Here is a 14,087-nt window from a genome sequence, read left to right as displayed (position 1 = left end):
CTCGCTGGTTTTGCACAAAGATGCAAGAGACTGATTATGTGACAGATTTGCATGCGGCTCAGCAGGACGCTCTGAGCAAGGCTCAGGGAGATGCCTGGTCCAGCCGGGAATCTTGTACCTGTAATAGCTCTCCTTGCAAACATTGGGAGCACATCAACCACGCAGGGATGGGGGACTCCCAATGTAGCCTGTCATAATTAAAGCAATGACAACCTTCACTACCAGTACACAAAGACCCTCCATCTCAACCAGATGGTATCACTGAAATCAAATGGACTTTAGCAGCTAAGAGACAGGAGCCAGAATCTAGAGTTTGCCATTTACTTACTCCCTAACCCTGAGCAAGTCACCAATCCTCAAAGGGCCTCAGTTTCTTCAGATATAAACTAGGGGCAGGGCCGATAGTACTCAGATTGAATGTCTGCTAAAAAAGAATTCAAGGGATGAATACAAGGTCCTTATGCTATAACCAGGATACAATAATTATTTATTGTTATTATTAATTAGTGCATACAACGTGGGGGATTATCTTGAGGGACAGTCAGCCAATTTGTCTTCAGGGTCTGAAAGCACCCGAAGTCTTCCACAGCTCAGAGATCGACACTGGGAATATTCAATCCCTCTCTATCTCCGCCTCTCCCTCTGGCCCACCCAGGCTCCAACGCCAAGAAAAACAGCGTAGCGGGGAGCGCAGCTTCTGCTGCCAACGGCACAGATGAGAAAACCACGCTGCAGCTACAGAAGGCAGCCCGACACAGCCACTTGTAGCCAGAAGCAGATTGCTGGGGTAGAGCACTTTACCGCTCCCCTCACTTTTCTAACAGGCAAACGTCATCCCTGTCTGCACCAACAGCCCGCACACGGGGAAGGAAGAGAAACCGACAGAGACAATGCTGAGCAAGTCAAGAGCAGGTCCAAAGCACAAACCACGGAGAGCTGGCCGTTGTAGGATGGGGTGGCGGTGGGGGAAGCAATCCGGCTGCCACCAACCAGACGAACCGTGAAATGAGAAAAATAGGAGGAGCCTCTGATGCTTGTGATTCAGTTCATTAAGTGGGTCAGATGGCCCATGTACCTTGGACAACTCTTCTGTCCTTTAGGACTCAGGGCCTGTGTTAGCTCTTTTAGGAAGTCTTTGTCCCTTTCCTAACAGTCAAGCTGGGGAGATGTCCTGTCATGCCCGAGGCCTGCCTCTATGATTAGCACTCATCTTACTATGAGGATGTTATAACCGGAAGGTCACTGCGGGGCACCTGGGTGGCTCAGTCAGTTAAGGGTCTGACTCTTGGTTTCGGTTCAGGTCATGATCTGAGGGTCACGAGATCAAGCCCTGTGTCGGGCTTCGCACTGGGCATGGAGCCTACTGAAGCTGCTAGCTCTCCTTCTCCCTCTGCCTCTCCCCAGCCCACTCTGCTCTCTTTCTCTCTCTCTCTAAAAAAAAAAAATGAAAGAAATTCATTTCTCTGTCTCTCCTACTTGACTGTGAGTTTCTGGAAGGCAGGGACATTGTACTGTTCATCTCTGCTTCACCCATGCCTGTCACAGGGTTGGCACAGGGAGGTAACGGGTAAACACCTGGCAACCAGATTAGCAGAGGTAAGTGGGTGGGTCCGAGAGCCGAGGACTCACATGGATGGATGAAAGATGGTCTGTCAGATGGGCTGACGGACAGACAGATGGTTTATTAGGTGACTGAACACTGGATAACTGGATGGATGGATGGATGGATGGACAAATAGTTCAATCGTATCAGACATTCATAGTTAGTATTTATGTTAACCCAAAGAGCAAGATTTGAATCTACATAAAGGACCACGTATCATCTCTCAACTTCCAAGGCAGATAACAGCCACAAGAATCTCTTGGCTCTTTGTAAAAACTGCCATTATTCATCCTAGAAACTGTACAAAATGGTGCAATGAGCACCAGACGTGGAAATGCCTCAGACCTAAATTTGAGTCTTGGATCAGCTGTTGATAAAAATGTCACTGAATATCTCCAAGTATTCCCTTCTCAAAAATCAGAGAGCATCACCTACTCCACAGGATTCTCACGCAGCTGAAAGCAAACTGTAAATACGAAAGCCAGTATTGTAAGGTGCGTGTTCCATTCAGAGAAGCCCTGAAGTCGATCTCTTTCATCTACCCATTTTTTAATTTGTTTTAGAAATATTCTATCTTTTCCCCAAAGGAGAGCTCACTTGGGATACCAATATGCCAATCAGAGAGAACATTACCACCTCTGGTTAAAGCTGGATCCTGTCTCATTAACCCCTAGCCACTCAGAGACCACCGCAGCACTCTGACTCTGGCATCCCAGAGAACACAGAAAAATGTTCTTTCCTATACGATGCACGGGAGTCTCATTCTATGTCCTGCAGTGCCGGGCTGAAACCCCGCTGTTCTGCTTTTCCTTCTCCCTCTCCATCTCTTCCCCCTTCTGTCAGAGGAGCCCAGGGCTTTGCATTCATCTATGCAAAGACGAGTTGATGACCCTGTCAGAAAATAAAAATGGTTTTCATCCGTCTCTTCAGGAGTTTCTAGAAATACTTCTGACTGAGAGGCTCTCTGAATAATTCACTCATCGGAGATCATTTAAATAATCTATTCACTCATTTTCATAATTGATGGCAATGGCACACTATCAAGGGTACAGCTTTTGTCTTACATTTATACCATCTGTCAGCTTAATCATGGCCCGAGCACCCTCAGATAGCTTCCTTATCAAGTTGGGTTTATGATTTCCACAGACATAGTTCATCCAGATGACATCATGGTGGACTCTGGCTCTCCTGAGAGAGAGAGAGAGATACCAAGGGGGGTTCCAATCTCTCAAGGAGATTCTATGGTCTCCTTGGGCAAGTCATTTATCCTAGGTGGCTTCCAATTTCTCTCCAATGACATGGAACTCCAGTTAAATTGAAGCTGGCATTTACTGACCAGCTACTGTGTTCCAGTTGGTGTCCTCAACGAGATATCAGATACAGATATTTTTAAATTTTCCCACCAACCTAAGAAGTAGGTACTGTTATCCCCCCCTCCCGCGCCGCTTTAGATAGGATAAAATGCAGAGAATGTTATGATATTTAAATGAGATAATGCCTTGAAAACATTCAACCGCATCATGGAATAGTAAGGAGCTCAACCCTCGGCACCTGCCACCATCACCACCATCATCGTCACCAAACGTCCTGATCATTAACATTCCCATCAACGCATGTTTCTGCAGAGATATCGTGTCTGTGAAAATATATTTTTTTTCCAACTTCTGAAATCGCAAAAACTTTTAGCAGAAGGTTGCCTTGCAGGAGAGCACTGCTCTAACTGCTATTCTTTTGGGGGTTGGTTTGATGTTACAAATGCAAAAAGAGAGAGAGAGAGAGAGAACCAATGCAAGACAGAAACACACACACACACACACACACACACAGAGGAGACAATACCACCTAGTTCAGCTTGCAGCGTTAATTTGCTGTATTTTCCCCACGGTGACCTAACAGATTGTACTGTGTGGATCTTTAAAACAGCCAGGACTCGTGACTCTGGGGAAGTCAGATGATTGTTTTAAAACTTCTGTGATGGCTTAACTTTCCCTCTCCACGGCTCGCGTCATTTGAAAAACTTAATGATCATTACATAAGGAAACAAGTTAAATGTCACGGAGACTCTGCTAAGGTAGTGATATCACCAAACCCATTTTACAAAGGGGCCTTTAACTTTAGATGTGGGCTGGGGAGGAAAAAGGAAAGGAAGAGAGAGAAAGAGAGAAGCCAGGGTTGTCAGGGGAGGGGGCGTGGAGTAGGGAGAGAAGAAAGACGATGTCTTTTACGCACATGCCAGATTTCTTCTGGAACATACTCAATCCCAAAATGCCTAAGCACAAACCCATGCCTAAAAATAAAGAAATAAAGAATTGGACTGATTCTGCTCTGTCACAAAGCTCTCAGCAGATCATCTGGGGAACACCATGCATTGCCAAGCCCTTCTGACATTCTCTCAGATCCCACTTCCACTGTCTCTGTTTAAACCTTAAACTCCTCTTTGACCCCAACTACTTAAAGCACCCCTAAAAAAACATTCCCAAAGATCATCACTAATGACCATGGTCATTCACCAATGACCATGTCATTTTTAAAGAAGCAACAGAGTTTGTGTCTCTGAGAGCAGGCTGTAGGGTTGCTATCGCAGCTCTATGACCCTACACAATTTTTTAATTTGTTTGGGACTCATTCCCTAGTTTATAAAAGAGGGTAACAGCATCTGTATTCCAGTGTCCATGTGAGGACTAGATGAGCTTATGTATTTGACCATTACTATTTATTATATTTTCTGTTTTCTTCTCCTTCTTCAATGGCGTCCTAATGATTCCTGAATAAAGTCCTATAGCCTCAAATTCACACGCCAGCACAGCCCTTTCCTCCCATCATTCCGTCGCAATGATCCATATTCATTTGCTGTGGTCGTAGAACAAATGGTCTCCGCCATCACCGCCTGGAACAGCACCCTTTGACAACACCTCACAGTTCCACGGGCCCATGGTCCAGTGCAGCTCCACTGGGTTCTCCACTCAGGGTCTCCCAAGGCTGAAATCAAGAGGTCAGCCAGCTTGGGTTCCTGGAGGAGGACCTGGGAACAATCTACTTTTAAACTCCTACAGGTGGTTGGCCAAGTCCAGCTCCTTGAGGGCCGTGACAGTGAAGCCCTAGCTTCCTTGCTGGCTGCTGGCCAGGGATGGAACTCAGCTCCCAGCGGATCCCACATGCCTGTCACGTGGCCTCTCAATCCTCAAGCCTAGCAGTCAAATCCTTCCCATGCTTGAATCAGTCTGCCCTCCTCTGCTACTAGTTACAGAAAAGTCTCTACTTTTTAAAGGCTCATGGAAGGACATTAGGCCCAGCATGATTAACTCAACGTCAGCAGACAACCCCTTCTGCTGCCTAACGTAACAATCATGGAAGGCGTATCTCATCATATACACCCACACACCCTCTGACAGGGGAGGTTAACAGGGGGGCCATTCTTAGAATTCTGCCTATCACACAAGCTATGGTTCAAACACACTGAACTCCTTGTTTCTGGGCCTTCCCACACATACTCAGAAGTCCAGATCATGCTTATTCTCTGACACTTGTCCAAACAAGAAGTCCTCTGTACAGATGCCCTCAATCCTTCTCCTATACATAATGTCCATCTTCTCTAAATACTGTAGAGTTCTATCAGAACATCTCTTGTGGCACATACCACAAGAGCATCTCCTTGTGCCCTACTAGACTCTAGTATATATAGATTTTTTAAGATTTTATTTATTTATTTATTTATTTGACAGGTAGAGAGCACAAGTAGGCAGAGAGGCAGGCAGAGAGAGAGAGAGAGAGGGAAGCAGGCTCCTCACTGAGCAGAGAGCCCGATGTGGGGCTCGATCCCAGGACCCCGAGATCATGACCCAAGCCGAAGGCAGCGGCAAAACCCACTGAGCCACCCAGGCTCCCCTAGACTCTAATATCTTGAAGACTGGTCTGTATATTACTGCAACCCTCCACAATGACATGCACACAGTAGACATTCTAGACATTTTGTTTGATGGAATACATGTGTGAGTGCATAAGGGTTATATCCAACCATCTCTGTTTATGGGCGACAGATTTAGCAAAAAAAGAAACCATTTAATAACAGGATCTATGGAGGATACACCAGAGGATAGGAACTGATCTACATGCATAAACATGATTTTATTTGGCATTGGTACTGTCTCACTCACCAGAGGTTACCCAAGGTGCAACAAAACTACTATTTGCTTATTTCTTTTTCTCCCATACCATTTCTCCTAAGCTTTGCCACTAAACATTGCATTCCAAAGGAAGAAAGAGGCACAAAGTCTAAGAAACAAAAAGTTCTGATAACCAGGATGACATAGACGAGACCATTTTTTCAGGGTCACAAAGAGTCTATCTATGCTCTAAAGCCATGGTTCTAGGTCTTCAAGGGGCATGAGAATCATGAGGAGAGCATATGAAAAAAAGCAGAATCTGAAATGATCATTCCATACTTTTGAAAGTAGGGACAAGGCCTTCACACCTTTCCCCCAGGGACTCTGATACAGGGAGTCCTATGAACTACACTTGAATGGCCAACACTGAAAGATGTTCCTTATGTGGGAAAGTCCCTTGAAAATCAACCTTTCATCCATTCTTATATCCATTCTATAAATAGTAAATCTCAGCAATTGAGCACCAGAGATCGAACAGTAAGAGAAAAAGTGAAAACCTGCAAACAAACTGTCTTCTCTAAGGGCTAGTGATAGCCAGAGTTCATGGCTTCCTCAGTGAGCTGCCACCATCTTCCAAGCAAAGTGCGCACCCAAGAGAAGCCAGAATGTCCTTCCACCTGCCTGCGAAAGGTGTCAACATTGCTCTTTCCTTTCAGCAATGCACACAGTTGTTCAACCAATTCATCATTTACTAGTGGTCTCTCAATGATCATTTTCTTCCATGACTTCCTTCACATAATCATTGGAATATGTGTGTGCAGAAGCCAAGTACGATGCTTGCATAACTACTTCAACCCTTTCTCAGGATGAACCTGTTTGCAGATTACTGTTATCATGCACAAACTCATACAAGCAAATACACACCAGAGATCTTCTGCATGTTCACATCAGTTCTTGAGACTAACAGAGTCATTCTAGGCTACATATGGTGGGGAAGTGACAAAGGGGTACTTAAAATGCAGTGATCTAGAAAGAAGGGAGTGACAGCAATCTACAAGTAGAAATCATGTCATGTTACAACTGTACCCCATGCATACACCATTGTTGGGGAAAGCCTTCCTAGATCTGATCACATGCTGATGGGTCTCATCAGAACTGTACGTTCCAGTTGTCAGTCCAAGCTTTCTCAAAGATCTCCTGTATCATCTCTGCACCAGGAATTCCTTCCTTAAGTGGCATTTTCTTAATTATGCACAAGAAACAAGTGACAAGGGTATGATCCTAGAAGATGGAACTGCTACAGACCAGAAAAGACATGGTCTCTGAAGTATGATATTTATCCCCCAAGCTCCAGTGAGTTGGCTTTGGGTGGAATCTGCTGTCCCCCATGAGAAAAAGAAAGTGGATGCCATTCTAAAGGTGGGAAGAACTCTGAATTTCTCTAAAACACCCCTGTCCCTCTTCTAAGCTTTATGTAAAATGTAGTGATTAGGAATGCAGCCTTTGGGGTCAGGTAGCCTTCTACTCACATCCTGATTCCTCCGCCTACTAGCTGGGGCATCTGAAACTGGTCACTAGTCTGAATTTCTATTTGTGAGGAAGAAATCAAAATGCCTCCTTGAGATGAGTTGTTGAAAAAGCTACATGAAATCATGCACATAAAATTCTTACCATAGCTCTTGGTACAGAGTAGCTCTTAATGAATGGTATCTAAAGTCTGAAGTCATCATGCCCAACAGCTTGTACAGAGACCCTTCTGGGAACTAGAAACAAAGTCCCATGGCAGATCTAATGAAACATGAACAGAACTGACCTTTTCCCAAATGGGGCTCATGGTCTAAGTGTAGATAACTATGCAAGCAAAGAGTGACAATCTCAAGTGTTAACACTCTGAGGAGTTAGTATACAGGTCTGTAGAAATAAGGTGGAAACGACCTAACCCACTTGAGATTATCCAGGAACGGTGTCCTTAGAAAAATGGGGGAAAATGCTCAAAGGAACAGGCATATCAAGGAGCAGAGGATGAGCCCATGACAACCAAATATCTTCCATTGGGAGGATAAGAATGAAGATATCTATGCTGGGACAAAGGAGAACAACCATATTTGGCAGGGACAGATGATGATTTTGGCTTTAGACAGGAGGAAGTTGGAGGATTGTGGGTTCTCTGCATAGGGGTGTTCTGCAAGCAAGCACGGAGATTGGGAGGTCTGGGCTGGTGTGTGAGGGATGTAGGAGTCATCCCGCGAGGAAGGCAGCTGGCACCAAGGGCACCAATGAGAATCGAAACAGACCAGAAAGGAAAAAGGGAAGGCGGATGCATCAGAGCACTGGAGCAAGACTCTTGGTTTGGGAAGACATGATAGGTCTCTCTCATGTCTTCTGGGGCACCTCTATCATCCTTAATCATTGCTTCTCTAGAAAACAAAAGGGTCATTTCATTTTAGTATGTATGGGTTTTGTCCTATTAATGCTTGTGGTCAAAAAATTCAAAACTGCTTTCAAAATCTTTCTTTGAATCTCTCCCTTTCTGTGTCTCTTTCTAAATTGATCTCCATTTTAAAGCTAGTCTGTACGTATGTGTGTATCTGTGTGTGCATGTACACATATATAATTTCATTTTATACCTAGCGTAACCCAAAAACGGTAAACAGAATTATTCCCAAAGCATTTTTACTCAGGTAAAGAGAAAATGATTCAACTTGGAGAAATCCAGTCTATGCTCAAACTCTAGCTTCGAAGGCCCTACCATCTTGGAGCCTACCCCAACTAGCTGAGTCAAGTTCATCCTTCTCACCCCAGCAAAAGCTAGCTCATGAACTACTTGAGGAGCAGAATGGTTTCTTACTCATCCTTGGAAAAGCCCCACTGCCTGCTAGAATGGTGAGCATAGAGTTGATTCCCAGGGAGTTCTGGTTGCACTGGTCTGGGCTGCCAATTGCCTTGCATCCATGGTACTGTTTTCAAACATCTCTGGGAGGCCTTGTTCCAAAACCCACCAAGCTCCAAGGCAGAACAAAACTACTGGGGTAAAGTGGAGGCGACGAGGATGGGAATCCTGATTTGTAAGAAGAAGACTGCTTGGCATGGAGTTTTATGTCTGCTAGACACAGGCAGGCAGTGGTCATGGTGTTGGAATAATCCACACCAGCCACACACAAGGACCCGGCACAAAGCAAAGGCCCCTCCAAGGGCTTATCACAATTTCCAAGACTCCCTCATTACATGCTGCTGCTTCCAGTGTCACCACTGGGTAACCTCAGAGATAGAAAGTCGTCATCTCCGAGTCCCAGAATATCAGTTCCTTCCTTCTGCAGGCCATCCCGTCTGATGACCCACTGTACCCTGCATGCTGCCGGCAAACAGACTGAAGGATAACATGACTGGTATTTACCTGCTCCACTGGCTTCCTCTTTCTTCAAGACAGAAGCACGAGGAGTTATATTTCTGAAGAACTGGACCCCCCGAGTGCCAAGAGAATAGACCAACGACAGGAAGCATTTGTACATTCTCAGCTCAATTTAGCAGTAATTCCCTGAACTGCCTTTTTGAGAAATTGTCGTATTTCAACAGGAATTTGAAAAAGGACACACAAAATATTAAAAGGGCATTTTCTGTGTCTGGAAACGGAGGAGATCAAGGGCAGCTTTCTTTTATGGAATGTTATCACCTGCATGGCAGTGACCTCCCCGTAAACACGCTCCCCAGCAAATGAGCCAGACCTAAAGGCAGCACTGAAAATTCATAGGTGTGAGCCCAGCCTGACCCAGGACAGGTGAAATCCAACCAAGGAGAATGATTTCACAGTTCCACAGTGATCCTCAGGTTGTATAACTTCAAACGGTTGAAAAATAACCCCGAAACACAATCACAGGAAGCAGAAAATGCCCACGTCCCCTATCTCCTATTAAGAATAGGAAAAATAATTTGCATGTTGGCTTTGCATTTCTAAGAGGAAAGAAAACCCAGAGCGTGAAGGATGGATAAAAGAAGGTGTGGGTATGGAAAAATATAACAGGTAAAAACAAAAACAAAAAGCAAGAACAAAAACCCAGCCTGTTCAGTGTGCCAGATGCACAGAAGAGCCCAGCTCAGTGATGGAAATGTGGGCCACAGGGTAGACCAGAAACCAGTCCACTAGAATCCAAATGCTTTCCTCAAGTATCACAAAAAACACAGACTCCCACCCCATGCTCCTGCACATGCAGACTAGAATCTAAGTTCCATGAGTGCAGAATTTTTTTTTTTTGGGGGGGGGGTGTCTTTTTTATTCACTAATAGATTCCAAGCACCAAGAATAGAATAGTGCCTGGCACACAGTCAGCCCTGAATATTTCTTGGATGAATGAATGAAGTGTGATTCAGTGCTTGGGTGTACAACCTAGAGGAGAAATAGAGTAAGTGTTCAATGAACAATGGTTATTGTTGACATAACTAGTATTCGGGTCTGGAAGTTAAATACAAAATCTCAGTAAACACTAATAGTTAATTGTGCTGGGTATCACAATTTGAAGGGTTTTGAAAATTATTTTGAATTAAGGTACAATGACATGCAATAAAATAAATAGATCTTGGGTGATAGTTTGACACATTTTGACAAATGTTCAGGATAGGAATCATTGTCATCACTCTAGAAAGCTCCTAGGTCCCTTTGGAAACATTGCCATCACTCTAGAAAGCTCCTGGGCCCCTTTCCTATGGATGGCCCCCTGTCACAAAAGCAATCATTATCCTTGTATCGAACTGCATAGACTGGTTTTGCCTCTTCTTGAACTTCACATAAATGGATTTATACGGTATATTCCTCTAGGTCTCTGGCTTTTTTGTTCCATATAACATTCTGGCAATTCATCCGTGTTCTGGCTTTTTTGTTCCATATAACATTCTGGCAATTCATCCGTGTTCTAGGTATTACCAATTCATTCCTTAATATGAGTAGCATGCCACTTTATGAATATGCCATAATTTATTTACCCATTCTTTGTCGATGGACAGTCACACTCCTTCTGATGTTTTGCCATGATAAGTAAAGTTGTGATGAACATTCTTATACGAATATTACTTTTGGGATATATGTTTCTATTTCTTTACAGTAAATACCTAGGATGTAATTGCTGGGTTGGAAGGTTTGTGTATGCTTTTTGCTTTATAAGAAACTGCCCAACACTTTTCCATGGTGGCTGTAATTTTACATTCCCACTGGAAATATATAAGAAATTCAGTTGGTCCATGTCCTTACCAACACTTGGTATTGTCAGTCTTTTTCATTTTAACCATTCAGTGGGTGGGAAGTGATAGATCATGATGGTTTTAGTTTGCTTATCTCTGATGGTCAACAGTGGTAAGCATGTTTTCACTTACTTATTGGCCATCTGAGTAATATCTTCTGCCAAGTGTCTAACTTAATTTCCCAATTTTGTATTGTTTTATTTTTTATTATTGATTTATAGGAGTTCTTTATATATTCTGGACATGAGCCCTTTGGGATATACACAGAGAGTTAGTATTTTTTCCCCAACCTGTGGCATCCCTTTTTCATTTTCTAACAATGTCTACACGTGAGAAAAATACAAAAAATTTTAAATTTTGATGGAGTTCAGTCTATTTATTTATTTTTAAGATTTTATTTATTTGAGAGAGAGAATAGATATGCATGTGTGTGTGTGTGAAAGAGAGAGCACAGAGGGACAGGGAGAAGCTCAGTCCCCTCTGAGCAAAGATCCTGATGCGGGGCTCGATCCCAGGCATCCCCAATTTGCTATTTTTACTATACACTAAATGCCTTTTGCATTCTGTTTTCTCAGATCACACTGATATCCTCCTAAATGTTCTTCTCAAATCTTCACAGTTTTAGCTTTTACATTTAGGTCTGAAATGTAAGGAATTTTTATGTATAATGTGAGCTATGGGTCAAGGTATTTTTTTTTCCTCTATACGGATATCTGATTAATTTAGTGCCATTTATTAAAAAGACTTTCCTTTTGAGGTGCCTGGGTGGCTTAGTCGGTTCTGTCTGACTCTTGATTTCGGCTCAGGTCATGATCTCGGGTTGTGAGATCGAGCCCCAAGTAGGGCTCCACACTCAGTGTAGAATCTACTTGAGATTCTCTGCCTCTCCCTCTGTCCTCACACCAGGATCCCCACTCCCAACAAGCTCTCTGTCTCTCTAAAATAAATAAATCTTTAAAAAAAAAAAAAAAGACTTTCCTTTCCCCCATTTTCATAATTATTCCTCAGAAAGCAATTGAAAGCATGCCTGTAGATTTACTTTCATCATTTCATCACTGTAGGAGATGTGAGTTATAGGAATTTCATAGATAACCTTGATCAGATTGAGAAATCTCCCTCCTGTATCACAAATGGATATATCAGATTTTGTCAAATGCTTTCTCTGCATCTACTGAGATTACATTTTTCTCCTTCATTACATTAATATGGTAAGTTACATTGATTTATTTTTTGAATGTTAAACCAATCTTGAGTTCCTAGAGTAAACACTATTTATCCATGATATATTATTTTTTAAATATATTGCTTGAATTTGATTATTAATATATTGAAACACCATGTAGACTGGTGTTATTTCTTTTTAAAATGTCTGATGGAATTCACAGCCAAGTCATCTAGGTCAGGAGTTTTTATTGTTTTTGAAATGGGAAAGATTTCAGTTATAAATTCAATTTCTTAGCAAGTTTAGAGTTTAGAAACTTAGAGACTTCAGACCTCCATTTCATTTTTAGGTCATTTTGGAAATTTGTGGGTTTTATTGTTTGTTTTACAAAAAATGTACCCATTTTATCTACATAGTGGAATTTGTTGACATACATTATTCATAATTTTTTTATCATTTTAGTGTCTGCAGGATCTGTAACGACTATAGTGATATTTCCTCTTGCATTTTTAGTATTTTTTTCATTAGTATTTGTCTTTTATCTGTTTCATGTGATCACTCTTCCTAGAAATTATAAATTTAATTAATCTTTTCAAAGAACTGCCTTTTGGCTTTGTTGATTTTCGCTATATTTTGTGTTCTATCTTGATTTTTACTCTTATATTTGTGATTTTCTTCAATTTCATTTGGGTTTACTTTGCTCTTCTTTTTCTAGCTTCTCAATGCAGAAGCTTAAATCAATGACTTTACACATGCCTTGTTTTTTTAAATTATTTCAAGCTATAAACGTCCCCCTAAGCACACCTTCAGCTTTATTCTTCAAATCTGCTATGCTGTGTTTTTATTGTCATTTCATTCAAAATATTTGCTAATGTGTTTTGATTTCTTCTTTGACCCATGAGCTATTCAGAAGTATTATCTATTTTCCAAACATCTGGGGATTCCCTGGATCTACTTTTATTATAACCTTTTATTTTAACACTGTGTGGTCCAAAAATGTATTCTCCATTATTCCCATCCTTTGTAACATATCGAGACTTGTTTTATGCTCCAGGACACGGTCTGCTTGTGACTTTTCAGACTGCTGGTGACTTTTCTAAGTATGCTTTAAGGTAAGTCTCTTTTGTAGCTGATGGGTGTAGCAAGCAAAAATCTTCCAGAGCTTTCTTTCTATCTTTCCTTCTAGGAAACCATCCCAGATCCCCCAAAGTCAATGCTTCTGTTTCCACAGTACTTTCTTCTGATCCTAGTTAATTACAGTACGGCTCCCACCACATATCCCACATCTTCCTATCGTCTAGGATCTCTGAAGCTCCGTCTGATGTGCAAAGTGAAATTTCAAGTTGCTTGAGGTGGTTCAGAAGCCATGCTTTGCTTGTCAAGAAAGACAAGATAATGACCCGGGCTTCCTTTCACTCTTTTGTTCTGCTCTCTATGTGATGGTGTGGCGAGGACTTTGGGATTTGGTGGGGAGAGAGGGCAAGTGGGGCGGATACTGCCATAGTTTGCATGCGGTTGTCTATAAAACCCCTGTGACATTTCCCCTGTCTGACTCAGGACACGGCTTGTTGGGGGGAGCAGTGTGATGATTTTTCCTGTAGAGTTATGTTTTATATTTTTCAAGAGTTAATGTATATGTCCTAGAAAATGTGCCTTATGAAGACTATAACCTTCCTCTCCTATCTGTGATTTACAGAAGTGATATACTTTAAGTTTTGGGAACTAGTTGATTTAAAGTAAAAGACAATGTAAGCGAAAATATAGGGGTTTAGGTACATGGCAAAATGTGTAAACACGGTACTTAATATGGGTATAGGCAAACTGGTGAGATCGCTGCTCTATGGTAACCCTTTGCTATTCCAACAACGTGAACCAACCTTTAGTCTTTAAATTACTTATCCTAAATCCTTCAAGGACCCTTCCCAATGAGACTGGAGAAGCTGACACAAGGAACAGCACACAGTTACCAAAGTTGACCCAGAAAAAGCAT

At 42.3% G+C, this 14,087-nt stretch overlaps 1 protein-coding gene across 2 annotated transcripts in view; it reads right to left on the bottom strand.

The window, feature by feature from the left end:
• The window catches only part of GRIN2A (glutamate ionotropic receptor NMDA type subunit 2A), a 373,499-nt gene that overhangs the window by 101,634 nt on the left and 257,778 nt on the right, over nt 1–14,087 (bottom strand). The window lies entirely within an intron of this gene.

Source organism: Mustela nivalis (genome assembly GCF_964662115.1).
Source record: "Mustela nivalis genome assembly, chromosome: 19".
In the NCBI taxonomy this organism is placed as follows: Eukaryota; Metazoa; Chordata; class Mammalia; order Carnivora; family Mustelidae; genus Mustela; species Mustela nivalis.
The sequence above is the reverse complement of the archived record's forward strand: the minus strand, read 5'-3'. Positions and strand labels throughout refer to the sequence as shown.